Raw genomic sequence first — 22247 nt, forward strand, 5'->3', positions numbered from 1 at the left:
CAACAGCTGTATAATTTTGATATTGAGAACCAAGGTGGATTAAAAAATATGATGAATATTCTGTTTCACATAAAGCAACCTGCCGTTGATATAGTGCAAGTAATCAGAGAGCAGTCTTTGCTTGTGAGTGCTTCTCTGTTTATGGGCAGCAGTCCATGAGCCTCAGCTGAATACTAAATGCTTATCAGTGACAGTGGCAGGCCAGAGGCCAGAAAGCAGTACAAGTAGCGGCTGTGTTGTGCTCTATCAAGCCACAAAGATTCACAGAGCCACTAACTTCAATCCCGAATAACTATCAGTATAGAGCACTATGTGTCCCCCTGTACTGCCATTTCTCTTCATTACATCCACCCACAGACAGCACAGAGTGGAACCATGTCAGCCACGGTCTGCTGCTGATTGGGCACCATCGTTTATTGGCCCGGACAAAGAGCCATCTCTACAGGAATCAAAGACATATCAAAGAGCCTAAAAATAGAGCTCAAACACATGAGCTGGATATAATAATATATATAATGGCTATCCAGACAGTATTAATTTAATCAACAAAAAACAATTGACAACCTTTGTCTACAACAAAAATGAGAGAAAAACTAAATAAAAAGCAATAAAACAAGCAACAAATAAAAACTAAATAATGTGATGAACATTCCCTGTTTTGGAAACACTTTAGTTTATAACACACTACTATAATGTAGTTGTAAGCAGATAGAAGTCTTTATTAATGTATTTGACAGCAACAATAACTCTTCCTGTGGGCACCAATAAGTGGATGCTGGTTATACTGGATATAAACAGATAATGAATGACAATATAGTAAAATACTACTGTAATAATAAAAAACATGTATTCAGGGGAGTTAAGATATAATTGTTGAAATATATTGTACATGTTGCAGTGTGTTAGAAACTGTTTATTAAATGTTTATATACTGCTTATAAATACTAAATAGGATGTTTTAAAGTGAAGTGTTTACTGCAGCTTCTTGTATTTCAGTAACGTCACTGCCAGTAAATTTAGCTAACTGTTTCTTGGATGGCATTAATTGTATTTAATTTACTGACAATTAATTTAAAACAAATTAAGACAGGGCAACAAAAACAGCTGTGACAAATGATAAAAACAGGTAGACCAGCACACCCACTTTTACAAAGAAAGTAAGCTAGTACAGACCTAACATCATCATGCTAGCGGTAAAGTTAATGTTAGCTTAACTGAATGTTGACTTACAGTTGGCTGCCTTAGGTTATCTGTACGAATGAGTGCAGGATTAACAGCTGTCAACCATCTAAATTTTCTAAATCCTATTAATATTTGATAAAGGAATATTTTAGTATCAATGTTATCTGACATTTTAGCTAAACCCAGACAGTGAATAGCGTTTTATTGAAGTGAGGAGAGATGCAGAGACATGGGCAGTGTATGTGTGTGTGTGTGGGTGTGTTTGTATGTGTCTGTTATTAACAAATGAGTACCTCCACAACCTGTAACCCATGGTAACTGTGCACATAGATTGTGTCCACTGTAGCCTCAGTTTATAAGACATAAAAATTCAAAATGCAAAATGAAATTTAGACTAAAATTTTGCTGATGAAAATTAGACATCTTTAGTTTTGTTGACTAAAGCTGGGCTAAAACTAGCAATAATTAAATGAGTAGAATTATAAACTATATGTTTTTGTTGAAAAAACATATCAAAATCAGTTGTCAAAATTAACATTGTATCCAGACAAAGAGAAGGGATACATGCACATAAAAGCTTTGGTAAGGTACTGCAACTACTACACAAAGTCAGCAACAAGATGAATTGTGAAATCATTTTAAATACTTCCTTATAATGGGTGGCAATGTCTTCATAGTGTTAATACAGTCCTAACAATTGCTGATCAATATGGAGGAAGATGGGCTTCATTCATCTTTAAATGCATATCAGTAGTAGAAAAACCATCACTGCATATGCAAATTAGCATGTCTTTGATATTGAAATTCAAAAAGACCAGTGTAGTCTTACATGTTGTACTGTATTCAGTATTCAACACCTGCGACTGCTCAAACAGTGTGAGAGAAGGGGGGGGACAAAGCAGAAGCTGCAGGGGCTTGTCAGTTATTAGCCTGGTTCTGGCTGAGAATGAAAATGAAGCAAATGAGACATAGTTCTGTTGTCACAAACCATGTTGATAACCAGCTGCTCTAATCCTCAGTTCAGTTCACTGGTGATTCTGCATTTTGCTTATCCAGTCTCTAAAAAAATCATCATACAATAGTTCTTCATCGAGGGAAAACAACTGACTTTTGGAAAGTAGGACAGTCAACAGATGAGCAGCAGCTACAGTATGTCCTTCCCCCAGGTAAGGAGGAGCTGACAGTGATAGTATTGATTATCACTGAGCTTACCTAGCTTCTCTCTGTGATGGGGTGATTGCTATCCTGTGTGCTAATGTAGCGCTCCAGTCTGTACGGTGTCCTTGGACTCTATTGTCATTACATGCTGTGTACTGTATATGCTGTGCATGATGTTTTGACCCAGATAAGAAGAAACAATTACTGCTCACATAATTGTTGGTAAAAATAAATAGTAAGTCAGTCTATGTGCTACAAGTACACATCGTAGGCTCCATGGTCCAAGACCATTTCAGTCTATTTAAAAGGTCAGTTCACACAAATTACTAAATAAATAAATAAATAAACAAATCCACATTTTCTCATTTACCAATGGTGGTATCTTACATGCAGACAATTTTAGTTTTAGTTTCTAAATATATTTCTTCCTCCACCCCAATACAATGTAATTGAATGAATGTACTGTGGTGCTCATAGCATTGGAAGAATACATTACAATTATACAAATACATTACAATATATACAATTCAACAGCAACATGACATTACTCTGGATAACCCACAGACCTCACTGTTTTTTCTAAGAGAAAACTCCTGTTGCAAATAAGAAACTGCCATTTCTTTTGCAGTTAAAGGGTGATTTTTCCACTTGCATTTGATTATTTTGCTTCAACATCCAGCATTATGAGGAGCTCCATGGTGGTTAAGTGTTTAACACTGTTGCTTAACAACAAGAAGGTACTGGCTTCAAATCAGACCTGTCTGTGGACTGTGAGATGTTTCATCTGGGAGCTTCATTTGGCTCCAACACTCAAAAGACAGGCTTTTTACTGTATGTTCATTGGAGACTCTAAATTGCCCATAGATGGGAATATGAATGTGTTTGTCCGTCTTGAGCTGTGTCCCAGGTCAGGGGCTGCATCTTTCAAAGGACGCTATGCAGAGATTCACTCAATTTCATAAAACTCTATGTACCAATAAGAATGATGAAAGGGATAGTTGTCTCACCATTAGGAGTGCAACAAAACTAACAGGAGAGTAAGGGGTCTAACTAGGCAACGTAAGTGAAAGCACCTGTGGTTGGACTGTGGGTGTGTAGTGGATTTAAGCTGTACATGTCTCCCTTTATTCAGCTAAATCCCTGTCAAATCAGGCTTTATACAGTACAATACAATATAAAATGTACTGCAGACGCTGATAGAAACACTGGTCATTTTCTAGGCTTTGGTCCTGTTATCTTAATAGTTATGTTACAGCAGCTGTGTTACTGTCTCAAGATTGAAGTCATAATAGTTTAATTTGGTTGATGGTTTAATTTAATATTTGACAGGCAGCGCCTTTAAATTATTCAATTATGCCAGTGAGTGAAAAATACCAATATAGCCCTTCTTACTGTCTTATTTACAGGATAATATTTTCACATTATAGAGAGACACCTGAGACAGCAGTGAGAGCTGAACTACATGAGCCAGACTCCTGTGGGGTGTGGTGACAACAGGAGCATGATGAGATTGAGGCACCCCTGACTGTGCAGAGAGAGACAAGCACACACACACACACACACAGATACCCCAACCTCCCACCGCACACAGACAGTGAAAATCCTATTTGTCACAGAATTGTGTGGGGGCTTTAATTAATAAGGCTTGTGCTGGTAGAAAATTGAATTAGATGATTACAGTAAACAATGTGGCGGTAATTCCAGGAATTTAAATGGTGTTTGAGCGCCCAGTATATCGCCAACTACATTCATTTCGGATAAAAACACTGTTGCCAGTTTTGATATATTACCAGTTAAACCTGTCCAGACTCAAGTAGAAACATGTTCTGATTCTTTCTGTGAAGTCTTTTGCATGATAGTACTATCCTTTCTTTGCCCCCATACATGCACAGCGACGATACATCGATGCACACACACGCCCAAAGTGTCATCTCCCAACATGTGTTTGCTGTATCTCTGTTCTGCTTGCCTCAGCAGCGTGAGTTTTCAAGGAGACACACCCCAGCTCCCTCCACAGAGAACGTGTCCCCCCACTCTAGCTGTAAGGCAAACTTCTTGTTTTGCTACGCATCACAATGGCACCATGCCCTCATTTTTCCAGCCAGCTTTCCTCTGCGGAACGATGTACGAACATGTACAGTCTGAGCAGAAATACTCCCTCCTTCCACATGGGAATCCCTCAGTTACAGTGACTAATGTGTTGTTGCTGTCTGCACTGGGAATACTGACAAATATAGTGCAGTCAAAAAAGTGATATACTGCAACAGTTAAATAAAGTTAACTGTATATATCAGAAGGGGAGCTTATATCCCAAATGATTCTGTTTAAGGTAAGCTATATGTCTTCATTAATCACTGCAGACCTCTGCAGCACTATATGAAGAATATGTACAATAATCCTCATGGACCTGAGTCTTATTGTGTGTTTATTTTACTTTAGCTGGGAGTTACAGTTCTGGATAGGTCTAGTTAGACCTCTGACCAGTTTTGTAAATTCTAATTTAGCCCAATTATAATCCAAGTACTTAGATTAAGAGAGTAAGAGGAAATTTACACATCATTAAATTGAAACGAGTTTCACACAACCTAGTTCCTAAATAGAGATTAATAGCTACTAAATAGTTACTGTCGCGTTTCTGACTGACAACAGACAAAACTAATATTAGCATTGCTAATATATGACCTGTTTAGAGTGAAGAGATAATGGCTAATATGGTTGACACATTTGATGGAACACTTGCTGTTTGCTGTTTAAATAATGCTGTAAACTGGGAACATAATAACAACCTGAAATTACAAAACATTATGCCAATGATGTTTTGCTAAATGACCTGGTAACATCTGCAAGGTTAGTATAATTGGATGTTTCCCACTATTTCTAAACAGTTTGAATACTACTAGCCTGCTGAAAGACATGCAATTCTCTTTAATGTATAATATTACCAGCATTTACATGTAATCGACAGTCAAGTTTAATATATTATTTGACCCCTAAAACTGTAATTTTGGGAAATAATTCTAAAGTTTGTGATGCTACAGTGATTTAGTAAATCACTTCAAACAAGACTTAATGCACAAACTTAGTGATGAATTGTATAACCCAGTATCCGGCTGTCTCACCACTGTGTACACAACTGTGCTGTTGTTTTGTCACCAGTTATATGGAAATCTATCAGCTGACATGTTTCAGTAGATATCATTCATTCCTCTGCCGTGTCATTACTAAATGGCATGTCACTGTGCCTCCATTTTTTTATGCAAAGGTCACCTCAATTGGCATTCTGAGGCAGAAGGACTATTGAAGATTGGAAATTAAATCCCCATCACCATGAGAGAAATCTGTTTCCACAGAAGGGACCAAACAGGGCTGAGACAGGCCTATGAAAAGTTCGTTTGAATTATAGATTGCAGTCATTTCTGTTGCATTTTTCACCATGATTGTTTTTAGTTTTCCTGGAACTGTGTAAAGGTTAATTGTATAATTAAGTCGCTGTTGCTTTTGCTTTTGTCTGCATGTCACCAGAGAACCCAGATTATGTGGAAATATTGGATTGTTGTTCCATTTCAAGTAAATTTAAGAAAACATTGCACATAAAAGACAGAGTATAAAACACATTTTAAAATTCATGAAAATAGCATTTGTTACAGTAGGATAAATTTCAAGTTTAACAATTATCATGTTTTCTCAAGACATGTTTTTGAGAACAGATGTGATAATTCTAGTGTTTTTTTTCCATCTCAGTCCCTCGCTGAAAGCTGTGCTCCTTTCCAAGGCGTCTGCTGCAGACACAGAAGTGTCTTTGTGACATTTTCTCATGTCTCCTCCCCCTCCATCCATCATTTACTAACATGAATTGCATGTGACCAGGCAGGTGTTGGAGAGCAGACCGGCATTCCTCCACAGTCTCAATCATAGCCTGGAATACTGGAGTCACAAGGCTCAGCCACTTTTCCCAGCCCCAGAATAAAGCCTTAACACCACAGCTTAGACTGGTCCCATTCTCTTCCATTTAGTCCAAGGTCACAGTCCCATAGCAAGGGTCAAGGTGATAGGCTGGCAGCCGCCTGCCTCATGCATATGGATGACAGACGCTCCATCTGCTCCGTTGCAGAATGCAAATACACAAGCCTCTTTCTCTGCTCTCTTTTTCTGCCTCAAAGGGCAACCCTGCCAGACCTTACATGGCATCAGTTCCACTTGTTGGTCGCAGAGTGACGATTTATGCTAAACCATAATAGAAATGCAAGTCATCGCTGCACAAAGTCCCCAATCCAACCCCCTGCTTCACCACAGCCGATTCTCACACTTTCCTGTTTGATAACATTTATTGACATGTCTGCAAAATTAAAGCTGGATCACATCATTCTGTTGTTGCTATTACCACATTCATTTTGGATAAGGACTGTATTGTTCAGTAATGGATTGCTATCTCTCATGGCAGGAAAAGTCATGTTTTTCTATACCTTCACATACTGTATTCCAAAAACAAGTAATTTTGAGTTTTAAAAGTTTTGAACACTGTTGCATAACGATTCATTTTGGGTTTTTTTTTACCAAAGTAGAGACACGGTACACAAGTGTGCTCTCTAGGGAATGCCCTGCTCCACACTTGCACAGTTATACACATTACCATTTGGAAGCTGCCCAGTATAACCACAGGCTGAACTGTTTTCCAGTGAGCAGCTGCACTGGATTAGCTGAAAGTGTAGTGCCTTGTGCACCTTAGATGTCCTTTCAGTGGTTAGCATTGAAAAACTATGGCTTCAAATAAGTGTATGAATTTCAAGAAAGTCAGTGATGAAGAAGAGTTTTATATTCTGTGAAGAAATAAAAGGGTAGCCCTCTGTTGTTTCACTAATTCTCAACATGACCTCATGAAGACACTTTTAGAGGATAAGAGGATAACGGCAGTCCCGACATAGACCTATAGATTTCATCCAATTGTATGTAATAAGCCTGTTTCGTTCATTCAAAATATATGAGCACGGTGAACACAGTGAGCAGAAGGTTTGCAGTGGCAATAGCTTTGCTAGATGTGTAATACTGAAAAGGAGAAGACTTTCCTCAACTTGCTTAATGTTGTCTTAACCATCAACAATCTCCATCACCATCAGAAACTTGTGACAGCCAAAGCTGGCTAATCACAGTTCTTGTGGTGCCCATATGGTGTCTCCATAGATGTTGTATCCTCGATGTGTTTTTACAGTTTTGGTGAGGCGCACGTCAGCCACTGTGTACAGTGTAACCCCAACTAAGAATCTATCTTTACTCACATCTTTGGTGCTCTTACGCTGTTGTGACAACAAATGCATTTTCGATTTCTGCAGACGTCATTGAGCATGTTTTGCTTTTTTCAGGATACTGAAGGAATAAAGCACTTTATAGTGGCCAGGTTCTTAATAAATTCATTGCTCTTTTGTTTCTTTTCATGGGATTTTTGATAGTCATTAAAGGCTAAAATAACACCAGCCTTATTCTTTGAGTCTGCACACAGAACTCAGCCACAGACAGCTGCACAGAGCTGCACACACACACACATTTAAAACGAGTGCATTAAAACTAAAAGGAAACAAAGCAGGAGAATTTAACAGAGCGGCAAACAATAGAAAGAGACAAGACTCAACATAAAGAGGAGTTGTTCTACATTGGGAGAAAAGGCTAAAATGTGGACAAATTAATACAGTAAAAATACAGTTGAAAAAAAAAAGCCACAATATCAAAGGAAAAGATCAGTGCAACCAAATTTTACCTTTTAGCTCTCCTGCTCCTACTTGGTGATTCCTTTGTTATCCAATTACATAATTACAATATTAAGATGCCCTTTAAGGATTCAATTACAGCTCATTAACTATTAATAATATACTTATAGTCGTTGTCATGCCTATTTAACTGCTCTATGTAATCAGAGCAATGTCAGTGGATCAGTATTAATATTCACCATGAGTATGGGTTATATAGCTGTCCTAGCTGTCCTCTGATTCTTCGTAGATTCAATTGTCAGAAGGTCATCTGTTCTATAAACATATAGACAATGCATAGACAATAAAAAAGAGCAAGAAAGAGAGATGGTGTTGTTTTGAAAGCAGTATGACTTTGTTGTTAATCAAGACCATGTTTAATGGCCTTTTGGGTGCAGGAGCCAATCAAAACTGTGACCCTGGTGAGATCTCATGCTGTTAGCCAGGCTGCTACTTGGTAGAGGGACTCTATGTTTGATCCCCATGAGGTCTGCCTTTAAGCTCCTTCTGTCTGAAGTGCCAGTCATGGGAGGGGGCTGAACATATACACAATCCTCTTTTGCAAATGTCACTCTGATGTGTTTAAAAGAGCTGCATTGTGCTCTGCCCACCGAGGACCAGCAGGTGTAATCACTTTTGTGTAGCATTTACAGCCTGCTTAATGGTAGCAGGCTTTTGCTATTCATCTAGTACAATATGCAACATCAGACCTTATTGGACGGCTCCCTGGTAGCTCACAATGGCTGAGCACGCTTTGCTGTTTTCATATTAGAGCCAGTGAATGGAGGAGGGTTTTTTTTTTTGCTTTGTTTTGGTGGGTGCTAGTGGGGAGGGGTACAGACACACAGTCATAAGAATGGATTCTTCAGTGGTATTTTGGCATTAATGATTCTGTCTTGTCTTTTCTAAGAAACTTTCATCAAAGCAGCAATTCAGTAATGGCCATGTCTAAATAAAAAACTACCAGTGGAAGAGATAATAACTCCAGCAGTCTGCAGTTGGGAATAGGCTCAGGACAGTCAGATCCAGGCCCAGAGAAGGACAAAAACCCCTAGGGTACGGATATATAGAGGCAGAGGAGAAGATAATGTGTCCTTTCCCTTTAGTTGTACAGACGTACTGTCAGTGCAACTCTGTGTGGCCTTGAGAATGAGAAAATGTCACTTTGCCACTTTGACTTACTGAGACAGAAAGTTTGAAAGTTAACAGTTTACTGATTACACGCTTTAGGTTGCAAGCATGACTACAGCATTTTATGTATATAAGTATGCTATGTGGGAAAACCAATTTGATCTGCCCACTTTCAATTACTAATTAAAACTGCACTAATCAATATTTTTATAGCAAATGATAAAAGGACTGTGTGTAATATTGAAGGTGTTTCATATAATGATGAACTCACTTGTCACACAACTCTGCAGCTCCCTTTAGGTTTACAGAGTGTATTAACCATTATTTAGGTTTTACAGCCTGCAACTTTACTGTTTCGGTTCTATGGATTAATGACAACCTGACAACTCTAAATCTGTCTTTTACAGTAGTAAGTCATATCCAGGTTTCTTTATACTTTATACTAGTAGATGCTGTATAACACTATGATTCACATTACAGATATTCTACAGATGATTGAGCTTTAACTGAGGTACATCAGGCTTGAAATCAAGATTCAAAATGTACTGCTTTTACTGGATCACAGTAATAATCCTTCATTTTCTTTAAAACAATGTACACTTGGTGTGCCAAAAGTGACAGCATACAATAATGTCAAACAAAGTTTATCTTATTTGTTTACAGCTTGAGTATTAGCAGACATAATATCACACTGATCAGATTATATGGATTAAGGGCCTTTTTGCATGACATTTGGCCACCAAAGAGGATTTGCACTCAGTAAATTGTGATTTAAATACCCACAACTGCATTTAAGCTTCAACAGACCTTTTTTTGCTCCAAATACAATAATACACACACATTTGAATAAACAGGTATAGCTCTAGCTTTGGAGATTGGAGTTTGCAGAAGAAATCTGCAAGTTTTTTTAGAAGAAACTCCAGAATGCAAAGCAAATCAAACTGAAAAGACCAGAAGACACAGAAAATATGGAAAAAAAAGATATTTTGACCAAGAACACTAGGAGCTGGGAACAGTTCCTTGTGGGAAATTTTCATCTTTAAACCAGCGGCTCTGTCCAAGGTGCTGAAATCACCTCCGCACTCTTGGGCTCCTGCAATGTGATTGTGGATCTTAGAAGCAATTCCTGCCAGAGTGTCTCAGGAAATGGACCATCCATTCACACATCGGTTTCACTCCCGACGATACCCTGCAGGTGCTCAGTGATCACAGGAGGATATTCACTGCTGTGTGTATAAAGAGATGGGGCTGAAGCAGAGACGGCAAGAGCAGATTATCAGTTAGCTTTTGATCTGCCTTTTGGGCTCCATGTGGGAATATATGAATTTCATTGCTACATTCTCCACCACTCGATTTCCCCGCCGTGAATCCATCCATTTGAGTGAACAGCTGACCTCTCTCTCAAGCTTGACACATCTTCGCTGCTCTGTGGGCAATGGCTGGAGAGCATCCCATGGAGAGCTCATGTTTGGTTACTAGGCAGATGTTATTAATATTTAAAGACAACATTCTTGTGCATGTTGTGGTGTAAATTCACTTCTTCAGTGGTGCAAAGGCTGTGCGCTCTCTTGGGGTAAGATGGGAGACTACTCCGGATGCGGATTGTTCCTCTGCCATTGTCACACACAGTTGACAGAGTACAGAGAAACCCTCTTACTATGTGTTTGCTTATTCATATTCCAAAGCCCACAAACCTCAAGCAGATACAGAAATGTACGCTTCAGCTTTTGGGGGCATGTTTGCCATAGTTTTTTGTATGTATGTTATCCGGAAGACAGAATTAGTATTTACAGGTAGGTTCGGTTGGGTGAAGGAAGTGACGGAATAATGAAACACCTCTAAAATCTGTTACATATGGAGAAGTCAGCTACATGGTAAGGAAAGGAGGTGAAAAAAATGGACAAAAAAGAACAAGTGAGAAAGTGATCAGGCTCTCTAACCAATATGAAGCTACCAGATCTGCCCAGCAACCACAGTTCCATCAGCTGACTAACTGTGAGCTTGGAAAGCTCTGGATGGATCCTCCTTTTGACCTTCTCACCCTGAACCTGTAATGCCATTGTCCATGTTGCTGGTATAAGCCATGTTGCTGTGTTAGAGCTGGGATGTGGAGGGTGTATTGTATTTCAGACTGTTAGTCATATCACTTGTGTGAAAGAGGACAGTAGGAGGACTCATTTCCAGGACATGCCATGCATGCATCTTGTGTGTTGATTACTGACTGCAAAGAAATGCAACATAAGCAGATATAGATCATTAAATAACCTCCAATGTGTCAGAGAAGCAAAACATACACACACACACACACACACACACACACACACACACACACACACACCTGATATAACAGATTTTCACAAAGAAAAGGTTGGATGTGGACTTTTAATAGATCATTTACTGATTACAGCACCATGTTATCAGAGTGTATTCAAGTACATACTACTGCTGCTATATTTGAAAGTCTTAAACATTCAGTGGCTTCTGTGATAAAATTAGTTATACTTAATGTAACCTGACGGAGCCATATACAGAACTCTGAAACTATGTTCAGCTCAAAAAAGGTCCCAGGGTGCATTGCTGTTTTCATAATGAGACTGTCTAGGTAGTTAGCTGCAGAAAAATAACATGACATGTGGCATGGTTTATTATGTGATTCTTAAAGTAATCTTTTTTTTTTTTTTTTTAAATTTAGTTCAGTCTACAGGGCTGATAAATCTAATGTTATTCCACTGTTAATTTGTTGGAATTATTATATGATTATATGACTTATATGAATTTTTATAATTTTTGCGTATTTTTAGATGTATTTAACAAAAATACAGTCAGTAATTAGATAAATCTAGGGTGATAATGGTAATAGGTAATATTGGTAATAGTTATTTAACAAAGTAAAAATTTCAGCACAATAACATTGAAATTGAGCACTACAGTCTGATCACTGGGGTTGTGCAACTTCTTCCCAAAGGGGGGGTCCATCACATATAGTAAGAGGCTCATTGAGAAAACAAGTTTTCAGGATCTTGTTTAATGCTTATGATGTATGTAAAATGTTATTCTCAAGTTTTACACATTGCTTTTGTCCGTCAAAAGCTATGTGTAATTAAGAAATGTCTTTTTTTCCACTTTAATGGAGGAACGTTCAATGGATTTAATGGAGTACACATTCAACAATGTGCACATTTATTCACATCACAGTTGTTTGGTAGAGGCTCATAACTGGAAAAACTGTGCGGCCAGTTAAAAAATGAAATCATTATTTTTTGTTAATGCACAAAGGAACTAAGAAATGCATTTTTTTCATTCCTTTTTTTCTGGGTGGGACCCTTAAATGGTTAATCAACCTCTATTACAGAAGGTGATGGATTACTAACAGGAGTTGAAAGTAAAACTCGACAGCAGCATATCTGTGATTTGCACCGGCACAGCCTCAGGTAACAGATTAGAGGACAAATTGGTCCCTGCATCCTTTAGTGGCTCTCTGCCGTCTGCGCTCGGCAACGCTCCGTCTCACTCACTCACTCTGTCCTCTGAAAAATTGAATCAAATCAAAAAAGAAATACTTTCAGCAGTCAGGGAGGGTGCATTTTAACCTCTGCGTTGGTGCATTATGAAGGAGAAATCCATGCTAAGCAGAAAAGCAGACAGTTGAATAAGCCCTGAGAGGAAAGTTTGCCTTCCCTAAGGAAATAGCAACATGAGCTCTGAGACCAACCGGAGATAAACAGAGTAGAGAGAGTGGGGGGAGAGAGGCAGAGCTGGGTAGCAGATGAAGAGATCATCATCTTCAGAAAGAAGGCGTGAGGCAGATGTTAATAAAAGATTTCAGCCTCTGGAACATAGTTTGTGTAAGGTTAGCCACTCACAGCCTACTGGGTAAAATGCAAGCACAGGGTGAGGGCTAAAAACTCTAAATATTTCACACTGTTTTTACTTTTTCAGTTGGACGTGACTTTGGCTGGCATGTCCCCTTTTTTTGTCCAGTGAGACACACTAAATGAGAGTTGGAAGTGTGGTACGCTGAGGCTCCGGCCAGCCAGCGAGCAAGCGTCTCCGTCTGCTCCTGCCTCCTCCCAGCAGCATCACTTGGCTTGTGCTCAGCTGACTGTCAGTTGTCCTGACAGCCTGACCTCCCGGAGGCTCGCCAGCCAAATGCCACGTCACATTGGGCTCGGCTTCGCCCTGGTCTGGCCCTCAATCATTTTCACACCCACATCCACCTCTAACACCCCCCCACCACCCCCTCCACTTGACGCTACCTGATAATAAGACCCATTTGTTTGTTTCTCTCTATTTATAGCTCTCTCTGCTTCTGCGGTGTAGGTTGGGAAGACTTGCTTGTTGCTGTAGTGCTGGTGAATGGAAGTGCTAATATTACAGTACTGGGAGATAATCCATATTTGTTATCTGTCTTGAACCGAGAACTTGAACAATTGCATTGTTATTACACAGGCTAATTTCAGTGATATTTCAGTTTAGCTCTAAATTGCCGTAAAACAAAATGATCATTTGATTGCACCTGGCAGTCATGAGAGCAAAAACTTTCTGTCTATTCTAGGATTTGTCCTCCTGAGAGATTAAAGGTGGCTGGAGACACACGGAGCACAAAATGAGCCTGTTGCTGGCACTCAGGGCCTCTTTTGAAGTTGGTTATGTTATCTAAAGCTTAGCATGCACAGTGTCTCATCCTGTGAGGAGATGACAAGGCCTGATAAACCACAGTGTTTACTGCACAAGTTAACAGAGAGAATCAATAGCAGCACTCGATACCTTGAATACTGAATGGCTGTGAATTAAAGCAAGAGTGTATCACCACCTGGGGTGTTGGGCAGGAGGGGAGAGATGATATAAATTGTCATAATATACTGACAAGAAAAAAAACTGAGGCTTTTCCAAATTAAAATTAATTCACTCATATCCTGTCATCCTCTCTGGCTCTGGATCAGGCAGGTCACTTTGTCACACATTTAAACATAGATCCAGAGATGACAGAGACAAGATGGACAGATTTCTGCCCAGACATGATGCTGCAACTGCATCAGATGAGGGCACACACATTGTTAGTTCAGCCATGCCCCTCACACCAGCACGCCTGATTATCACCAGTGATAAAAAAGAGACAAAACTGACATTTAACAACTAACTGACCAGTTGTGCGACCAAGACTGCGTGTCTAAACACTGGCTATAGCTACAGTATATTGAATAAGATTCTTACTTTCACAGTGTTTTAAGATAACACCATGAAGTAAGCGTGAGTTGTGAGTATAAGATGATACAACTCTGTACAGATATCTTTGGGCGATCCATGCACCCACAAAAACCTGGATTTTAATGGCTACACTCTGGTCAGTGTCACTGTATCAACCATCCATCTTTCCAAAAATGATGAGGAAAAGGTGCTGCTCCTGTGCCACCAGCTCTAACTCTGCAGCAACACCTTTGCCTGCAGCAGCCTCACTGCCAGAACTGATCTCCATCTGACGCATTGTTTGGGCCTTTACGCATAAATTATGTTTTTAAAAAAGAAAAAAATATTGCTCAGAGTTCTAATCAAGTACAGGCCATGGCAGCTCAGCGTGAATCATGTGACAACAACAGTGAAAAAAAAAAAGATTTGCTGTTGTTGTTGCCACACTGCCAGGCTGAGAAGACTAATGGCATTATTTTGCATCATGAATATATCCTGTCAAATATTTTGCATGAGTTAAGACAAAACAAAAGAGAGAGAACATGTTGAAGCATAAACACACCATACTGCACAGGCTGACTGACAGATTGCTGTTGTTAGCCGGACATAATGCTTCCCTTCGAAACCTGAATTCAAAAAAGGGTAACTTTTTAGAGCTTCATCAGGCCGAGCAAGTGATGGTGCGAACACCATGTCTGTCTATGTGTCAGGGCCTCTTAGAAACTGCCTGCTCATAAACCAATGCAGAGATATTCTCTGGCGCTCTTGTTAAGCAGATTCTTGTCATCCCAGGCATGAAATTCTCAAGAGAATCAGATTAAACAACAGGAAGATTTCCAAGTGAAAAAATATGAAGTTATATTAGGTGGACCTCCAGATATGGCTACAAAAAGCTGCATAGCCTCTGTGCAAAACTCAAAAACCTGGTGTCATCATAATTTTCCATGATTTAAAAAAGAGAGGGAAGTTATGAAGCAGTTCCGTTTTCACTCCTTTACTCTCCAGTACTGCTTCACTGCCACAGGTGAGTAACTGTTTGTGTGCTGTCCATGCTGCTGAAAACAGGCTGCTGATACACTTTTAGTCTGCAAACATGAAGAAGTCATGAAATTCCAAAATCTAACCTGATCGATAACCAAAACAAAAAGTGAACCTCTTTCAGGGGAGACTGTCATGCAAATTAGCTGCACCCAAACTATTGACCACTATGCCATGGAAAAAATGCTGTTGTGACTTGAGTTGAAGAATCAAACTTGCTATAAAAGCATTGGTAATGAGTGGGAGTGCCATCACTTATGCTTTAGGCTTCAAAGTTAATTGTGTAATGAAGACGCAATGTTCAATAGCACAGTTCTTGCCTCTCATTGGCCGCGGAGACTTGACTCGCTGGAACAGAACGCTCTCAAAAAGAGATGAAGCATATTTTAGAAATCTCTGCAAAAATTATCATTGCATAGTGAATCAATCAAACTGAGATCCTTTTGATATATGACCCCTACAGCTCCATTTATTGCTTTAAGTAAGACCGTGTATGTCAGGGATAGTAGTAGGAGATGGACCCAAATGCAGGACGTAGGAGCAGCAGGAACTGAAGAATAACTCTTTATTCAGGATATGCAGGCAAGGTAAAACTAAACTAAACCAAACAGAACAAGACAGAACAGAGGATCCAACAAAACTGAACTGAAAACTAGGACTTAAATACAAACTAAATCGATGAGGGGATGAGGTGAATGTGGAACGGAAGAACAGGAAAAGAGTTGATCGGCTGAGGAAGACACAGGGAGCAGGGCGGGGTTAACGAAGATGATGCAGGGCAGGTGTGGAGGGAAAGCGCGGAGAGAAAAGCAGAACAGAGACACAGGAGGAAAAACCCAGAGCTGCAGAAAACCAAGAAACTAGAAAACACAATCCTCATAATAATCAACTGACATACATAAACCCATCCAAGAAAACACATGAATACAACCTAAACACACAGGCACACCACAACCTGCAAACTCTCTTATCGACAATCTCATGATGATGCGCTCCTAAATCATGGCGCACAGAAAATCTACAGAAACAAATGCCAAACTCCTCAGTCACATTTCACAACCAGTGCGAAAGCAAACTTCAATATCCTGTACATGGGCCTTCTTCCACTCAGTCCAGTATAACAAACAGGGAAGAAGTCTGAGGGCATTTGCCAGACTGGTGTACCTTCACTTTTGTACAGCATGGTACTGAAAAAAAGTCCTCAGACATGCAGACAACCTGATGTGACCTTCTACTTTTATCAAATGAATCGTACCCTTCTTGCTCTGACAGGGCCAGAGCAGGCCATCTGTCTTCATCTCTCTATGGAAGAGGACCAGAGAGGAGGTGTACAGATAAGAGCTTTTCTCCCCACTTGCCTCCTACCCACCCACCGTTCTCTTCACCTCACCAAGGAAGGCTTTGATGGTAGACGCTCTTGCTCAGCCTGCAGTATATACCTCCTGGTAGACAGCTTTAATGGTTTCGCTTTGAAAATCAACCCAGCAAAGCGCTTGTGCAGTTCCCTGCGCTATGTTCTTAGATGCCGTCTACCTGCGTGGCATCATAATTACCATCGCACTAACGTGTCACATGAGCAAGTTACAGAGTTGGAATAAGAATGGTGAGCACATGCACTCATTTATCTTTTAAGTTCTTTTCAAATGTCTCAAATCGACAATGTGTGTGAAATTAGTTCCTGAAATGAGTGTTTGTAGTTGCCTCCTGCTCTCAAGATTTCAAGAACATACGGCTCTCTCATGTGAAGGAGTGCATTAACATGGTGGTGCTTCAAAGTGAAGGATACTCATGGAGCAAATTGATTCTAGAGGACAGTGCATGCAGCTTTCCAACAGGGCTGCACCAAGAAAAGCAGCAATTCACCAGGAAAGATCTGTTTTTTTTTTCTCTACAAAAAAACACCACAAATGTTTCTAATAAATTTCCCCACAGTTGATATGATGCTCATGCTACATGCTCAAAAATGGGATGTTCATTGGCAGGTAGGTTTGAGGGGAGGATTACATTTTGAGGCTGTGGACTGGAGAGTAATTATTCATTCAGGGCCTCCACTTTAACCCCTTCGCATCTCATTTTGCTCTGCTGCAGTTGCCATGCACTTTGGGACGTGGCAACAGGCCTGAGCAGGAGCAGTCGCAGCACGTTCAGCTTATGTGTGTATGGCAACAGTGGGTTTATAATCTCTTTGTCTCGCCGCAACCGTGAGCAAATGGATTCTTCTAAATCGTGCTAATGCTTCACTGATGTCATCATACATGGTCGCACAAATGCTAATGGAGCCAGGATGCTTTTCAGCCTGAGCGCCGGTTTAATGTGATCCTGTATTCAGCTGAATTTATATTTAAAGGTCACTGCATGATATTACTTACTCTGACGGCCTGCGCATAATTTTTTCTTGTGGGTTCTTGTGTGTGATAATGCTGTTGTCTCATTATTCCATGTGTAAAATAACTGACTGGTGTGAATATGGCATTAATTAGGAATGTCACCTGTAGCCTTTAACAAGGTGATGGTGATGTTTTTTCATTGATTTGGACTTCTAACTGGAAGAAGACATTGGTAGACTCCATACTCCAGTATTAAATATTTAGGAGAAACTACTTTGTTAGCCAATGAAATCTGAAGGCAGAGAACTTATTACTATTAGTATTAATGTTAAAATTAAAGTATCAGTCATCCTAGACGAAATCTCTCCTGTGCAAGTCCAGATCTCACTTTGTAAATATAAATATTAAAGCTGCACTAATTAATATTTTTTATATTAATAATGGAGAAAAATACTATATGTATGTGAATGGGGTTACTTGTAGCAATGAAATCAGAGAGTATTATCACATGACACTGCAGTTTCCCATTTTAGTATCTTTGAGTGTGTTGTTTTGACTTCCAAAAATTTAAGTCCCACTGCTTTTATAATGTTTTTTTGGCAATAGCAGACAACTTTTTTCAGCCAAAAAGCTCTGATAAACCGAGCACCAAACAGCAGACACAGTTAGCAACTAGCTGATGAACATAATTGAGCATTTAGCAAATAAAAAGCCAGATACTTTTCTCAGGAGTTGGTGGAGACCAAAAACAGAGCCAAAAGGAGAATGAATGCCAGAAACATGATCTGGCCACTATCTGCTGGTGTAAATATGCACAGTCCACAACTCAACTTTGTAAGTTGATAATATGACAATGTTGTCTTTTACAGCTACTTGCACTGCCTACAAGAAACCAAATAAATCAATTAATAAAATTAAGTTGTTAAACACCAAGTGGAAAAGGACATTGTATTCCTTAATACTGATCAGCTCTCCAAGAGGATAACAAAGGAAAAAAAACTGAAATTAAGAAAGTGAGAAAATTGATACCAAAACATACCAAACTCACTGTTGCTTCTATTGATGTCACCTCAAGTAATGTGTAACTAGATGAACAAATTACAAGATTGCAGCATCAGATTATTTTAACAGTCCATTATCCAATTGTTGCTTTAAAAAAAAAGGCATGTGTTTCAAGAAAGTTTCAAGAAATGAGTGACTGAAAAGTTTTGTAGAGCAAGCAAATGTCAACAATCATAATCAAGAGCCCGAAGGGAAAAATTGGAAAAATAAGCCAATTTAGAATAATAAGAGACTCAAATGAGAAACAAAGGTCAGCTAGCTTTTTTGAACTTTTTGTGAATGGTTCCTGTTAAAATTAACTAAAAAAATCCTCAGGATTTTAATAATCAAATCCTGTTTTCATTCCTAAGATCCAGAAATAGGAAAAGGCATGTGTGACACCTGACACTCTATCTCTCACTAATAAAAAGCAACTACTACTGTTATTAGTAAAATAATAATGAAATAAGATAAAATAAATAAAATAAAATACTCATAGATCACAGAGGTAGACTTTAAAGTTCCCTTTGTGCTGTTTTAGTGACTGATAGTCTATATTGTCCTCAAGGTTTGAGGAGAGGCTCAGGGGAGAGATTTTTTTCAGCAGTAATGCCATGTACCACCCCCACCATCTCCCCACCCACACATCCCCCCCTTCGCCCCATGCCCCGCCGCCCTCTCCTGCCTTTGTTCTCATCACAACAAGCCCGGAGCAGATGGTGCTCTGCTTTGCTTGGCCGACAGTGACAGACAGGCGCTCTTAGCCAATAGCCTGCTGGTGAATCAGCTGACTGGTCTGGACAGCGCCAGGTGTTTTTATCATTTTTCTTCTCCATCCGTAGGAGGAGCGGCGGCGGCGACAGAGCGGAGGAATATCGGGGTTGCAGCAGGTTGGAGATCTCTCTGCAGACCGCACCATGCCTCTCTCCGAGGCGCCCTGGGACTGATCGGATACACAAGCGACACATCGCAGTAAACAGCCGCCAGATGAACCCATAGGATAAAGGAATATGTGTTATTACGCTGTTTGATGAGAGCGTTCACTTGGCACAATAACACTGATCTTATTTATTGTTATGTAGCTATTGACGCGTATATTTGGATAAAGGAGCTGTGCGCTTGGGAACATCGGACTGGAATGCCAACAAGGTGAGACCCCTCAGGAAAGGAAAGACATGGTTTCTACAGCTGTAGTCTGTTAGTTTTTTAAGGTGCATTTTATTACTAAAGATATGTTTTTAGTGATATGATCAGCAACTACAGCGCCTAAGCGTGTGGTAAAACGTTATCAGTAGTAGAATATGTTTTTATGCGTAAAATCATACATACTTTGTGAGTCTGTTTCCATTCATAACATATTTTCCTGCAAGGGCGATGCAATGAGTTAGGATATATTTCGGATGCAGACACTCAAGGGCATAATCTAATTTTTCATAAACCCAGTCTGGGTCTTGCCAGTCACTTAAGCCTTTGAATCTGATTTGAACTGATATGAGAACAGTTCACCTTACAGTATGTATGATCAAATGTATCAACCTTATACAATGCGTCAAATGATATTCCAGAGAAAACAAACTTTGATCTCCTTGCGGTACTTGCGGTGCCAGCAGGAGCTGCGTGCGCAACGTTGTGTAAATGTGATTTGCATATTAATGTTAAAGTAGCCTATGTCTGCAGATGTCTCGATTCCTCCGCTCTAAGCAAAAAGTCGCGGAGTCTTCCTCAGGCAAAGACAAGGCCCTCTCTAAAAGATGCTGTGGTGAGAATGGGGTTGCATTGGCAGGGGGTCTATTGTGGTTCAGAAACGCTGCTTCTGTCGCTGCAGCTGTTGCGCTTTTGTGATGGGGGACTGCTGACTTGCATCACTCAACTTTAGGGAGAGGAACATAGTCTACTGTTAGAAGATTGAAGTGATTTGTGTAATGTTTGACACCGCGGGGGTTTGCTCAGCCAGTTCAGTTTCTGCCCACAGGACTCTATTTATGGCCCCTGTGTCAAAAAAACAAAGTGCTGAGAGTCATCTTTTCTCTGCGGACCTCTGGGTCAAATAAAAGTGAGTGTTGCTTCGGCAAGTTTATAATGATACAAACACAAAAAGTATTCAATTAAACACAAAACAGTCTCATTATGTGGTATTGCTTCTTATAATAAAGACTTTCTTTAGGTTTGGGCCAAAATGTTGTTGCTTTTCCAATCCTGGACATCTTATATTGGCACAAAAGCTGTTTTATTCTTGCAAACTTTGTCTTCTTTGCTGCTGTGATGCTGTTTTTCTCAGTGAGCAGAAGGCTAAATCATTTTTCAAACTGAGTGAACAGAATCAGGCAGGATCACCTGATTGATTCCTTTTTTTCTTCCTCCCCCAGGGGGGCATCCTGTCTCACATGGTCAAGATGTCTACTTTTTTAACTTGATCGTGAGAATCAAGTTTTTTTTTTTTACTTGAGTGTGACAAAGGCCTGCTAATAGCGCGTGTGTCTTGCAGGCAGGCATCTGTGTGTGTGTGTGTGTGTGCGTGTGTGTGTGTGTGTGTGGTTGGTGGGGGGGGGGGGGGGGGGGGGGGGGGGGGGGGGGGGGTTTGTTAGGAGACAGCAGGGCTCATGGGAGGAGGTAAAGGGCTTCACACCCCCCACCACCAACATTTAGGTCCCAAGGGTATAGTGCAGGGTGAAGAGGGGGGAGCTGGGTTATTGAGCTCAAGCCTCTGCCATTCTTCCTATAAGAAGGGCTATAGGCATTAGCCCTTTTGTCCTCTGTGGGCTAAAGGTCTCAGAGACAACAGACACAGTAACAGTTCAGCTAACCCTGCCCTCATATGATCTCCTGAGACATCACCATGTGTGCTGCAGCCAATGCAGGAGTAGTGCAAAGAGTTAGTTTTTAAAGAGTTCTAAAGATTTCCACAGAACAGATGTCAAGGCATAGATGTGTGAATGTGTTTCATCCAGATGTGTCAGAGACAGACATCAGTGCGACGTTAGTGAGCGAACCGTCTTGTTCAGGCTATTACACCTGTGTTGCCCTTTTGTTCTGGGAAACAGAGGTGAGTGTGTTTGACCTTAACCCTATTTTATTTGCCCTAAGTCTTTCCCAACTATAACCATACTGTAGTTGTCATGCATAGATTGTAGAAAGAGCAAAACATTAGTATTAAAATGTAATCTAGGGTTTTGCAGAATTGTCCAATATTGACCTTCTTTTTGGGGACCGGGTTGAATTTACAGCACATCTGCATGATGAGATGAACACACAGGTCGACTGTACCTGCACTCCAGAACAACCCATCAGAGTGTTTTCTAACACCATCAGCAGTAATCATAAAAAAATAATGATGTTTCATGGTGTGACCATGCTGTGGTTATGGTCTGGTTAGGTTTAGGCACAAACACCATTTGGTTAGGGAAAGATCATGGTGTAAAATTACTTCTTAAAGTTATGCAACCTT

At 40.0% G+C, this 22247-nt stretch overlaps 1 protein-coding gene across 2 annotated transcripts in view; it reads left to right on the plus strand.

Moving 5' to 3' along the window:
* Positions 1 to 2160: 2160 nt before the first annotated feature.
* The window catches only part of lrrn1 (leucine rich repeat neuronal 1), a 30601-nt gene continuing 10514 nt past the window's right edge, over positions 2161 to 22247 (plus strand). Inside the window, exons 1-2 of one of the 2 annotated variants that reach the window (XM_042401153.1) lie at positions 2161 to 2348; positions 19645 to 19951. The gene's annotated coding sequence lies outside the window, so the exon portion shown is untranslated. Of the gene's footprint in view, positions 2349 to 19526; positions 19952 to 22247 lie in introns of those variants that run through there. The other variant, XM_042401162.1, reaches the window with a different exon arrangement.

The sequence above is a fragment of the Thunnus maccoyii genome, chromosome 3, assembly GCF_910596095.1.
Source record: "Thunnus maccoyii chromosome 3, fThuMac1.1, whole genome shotgun sequence".
NCBI classification, from domain to species: Eukaryota; Metazoa; Chordata; class Actinopteri; order Scombriformes; family Scombridae; genus Thunnus; species Thunnus maccoyii.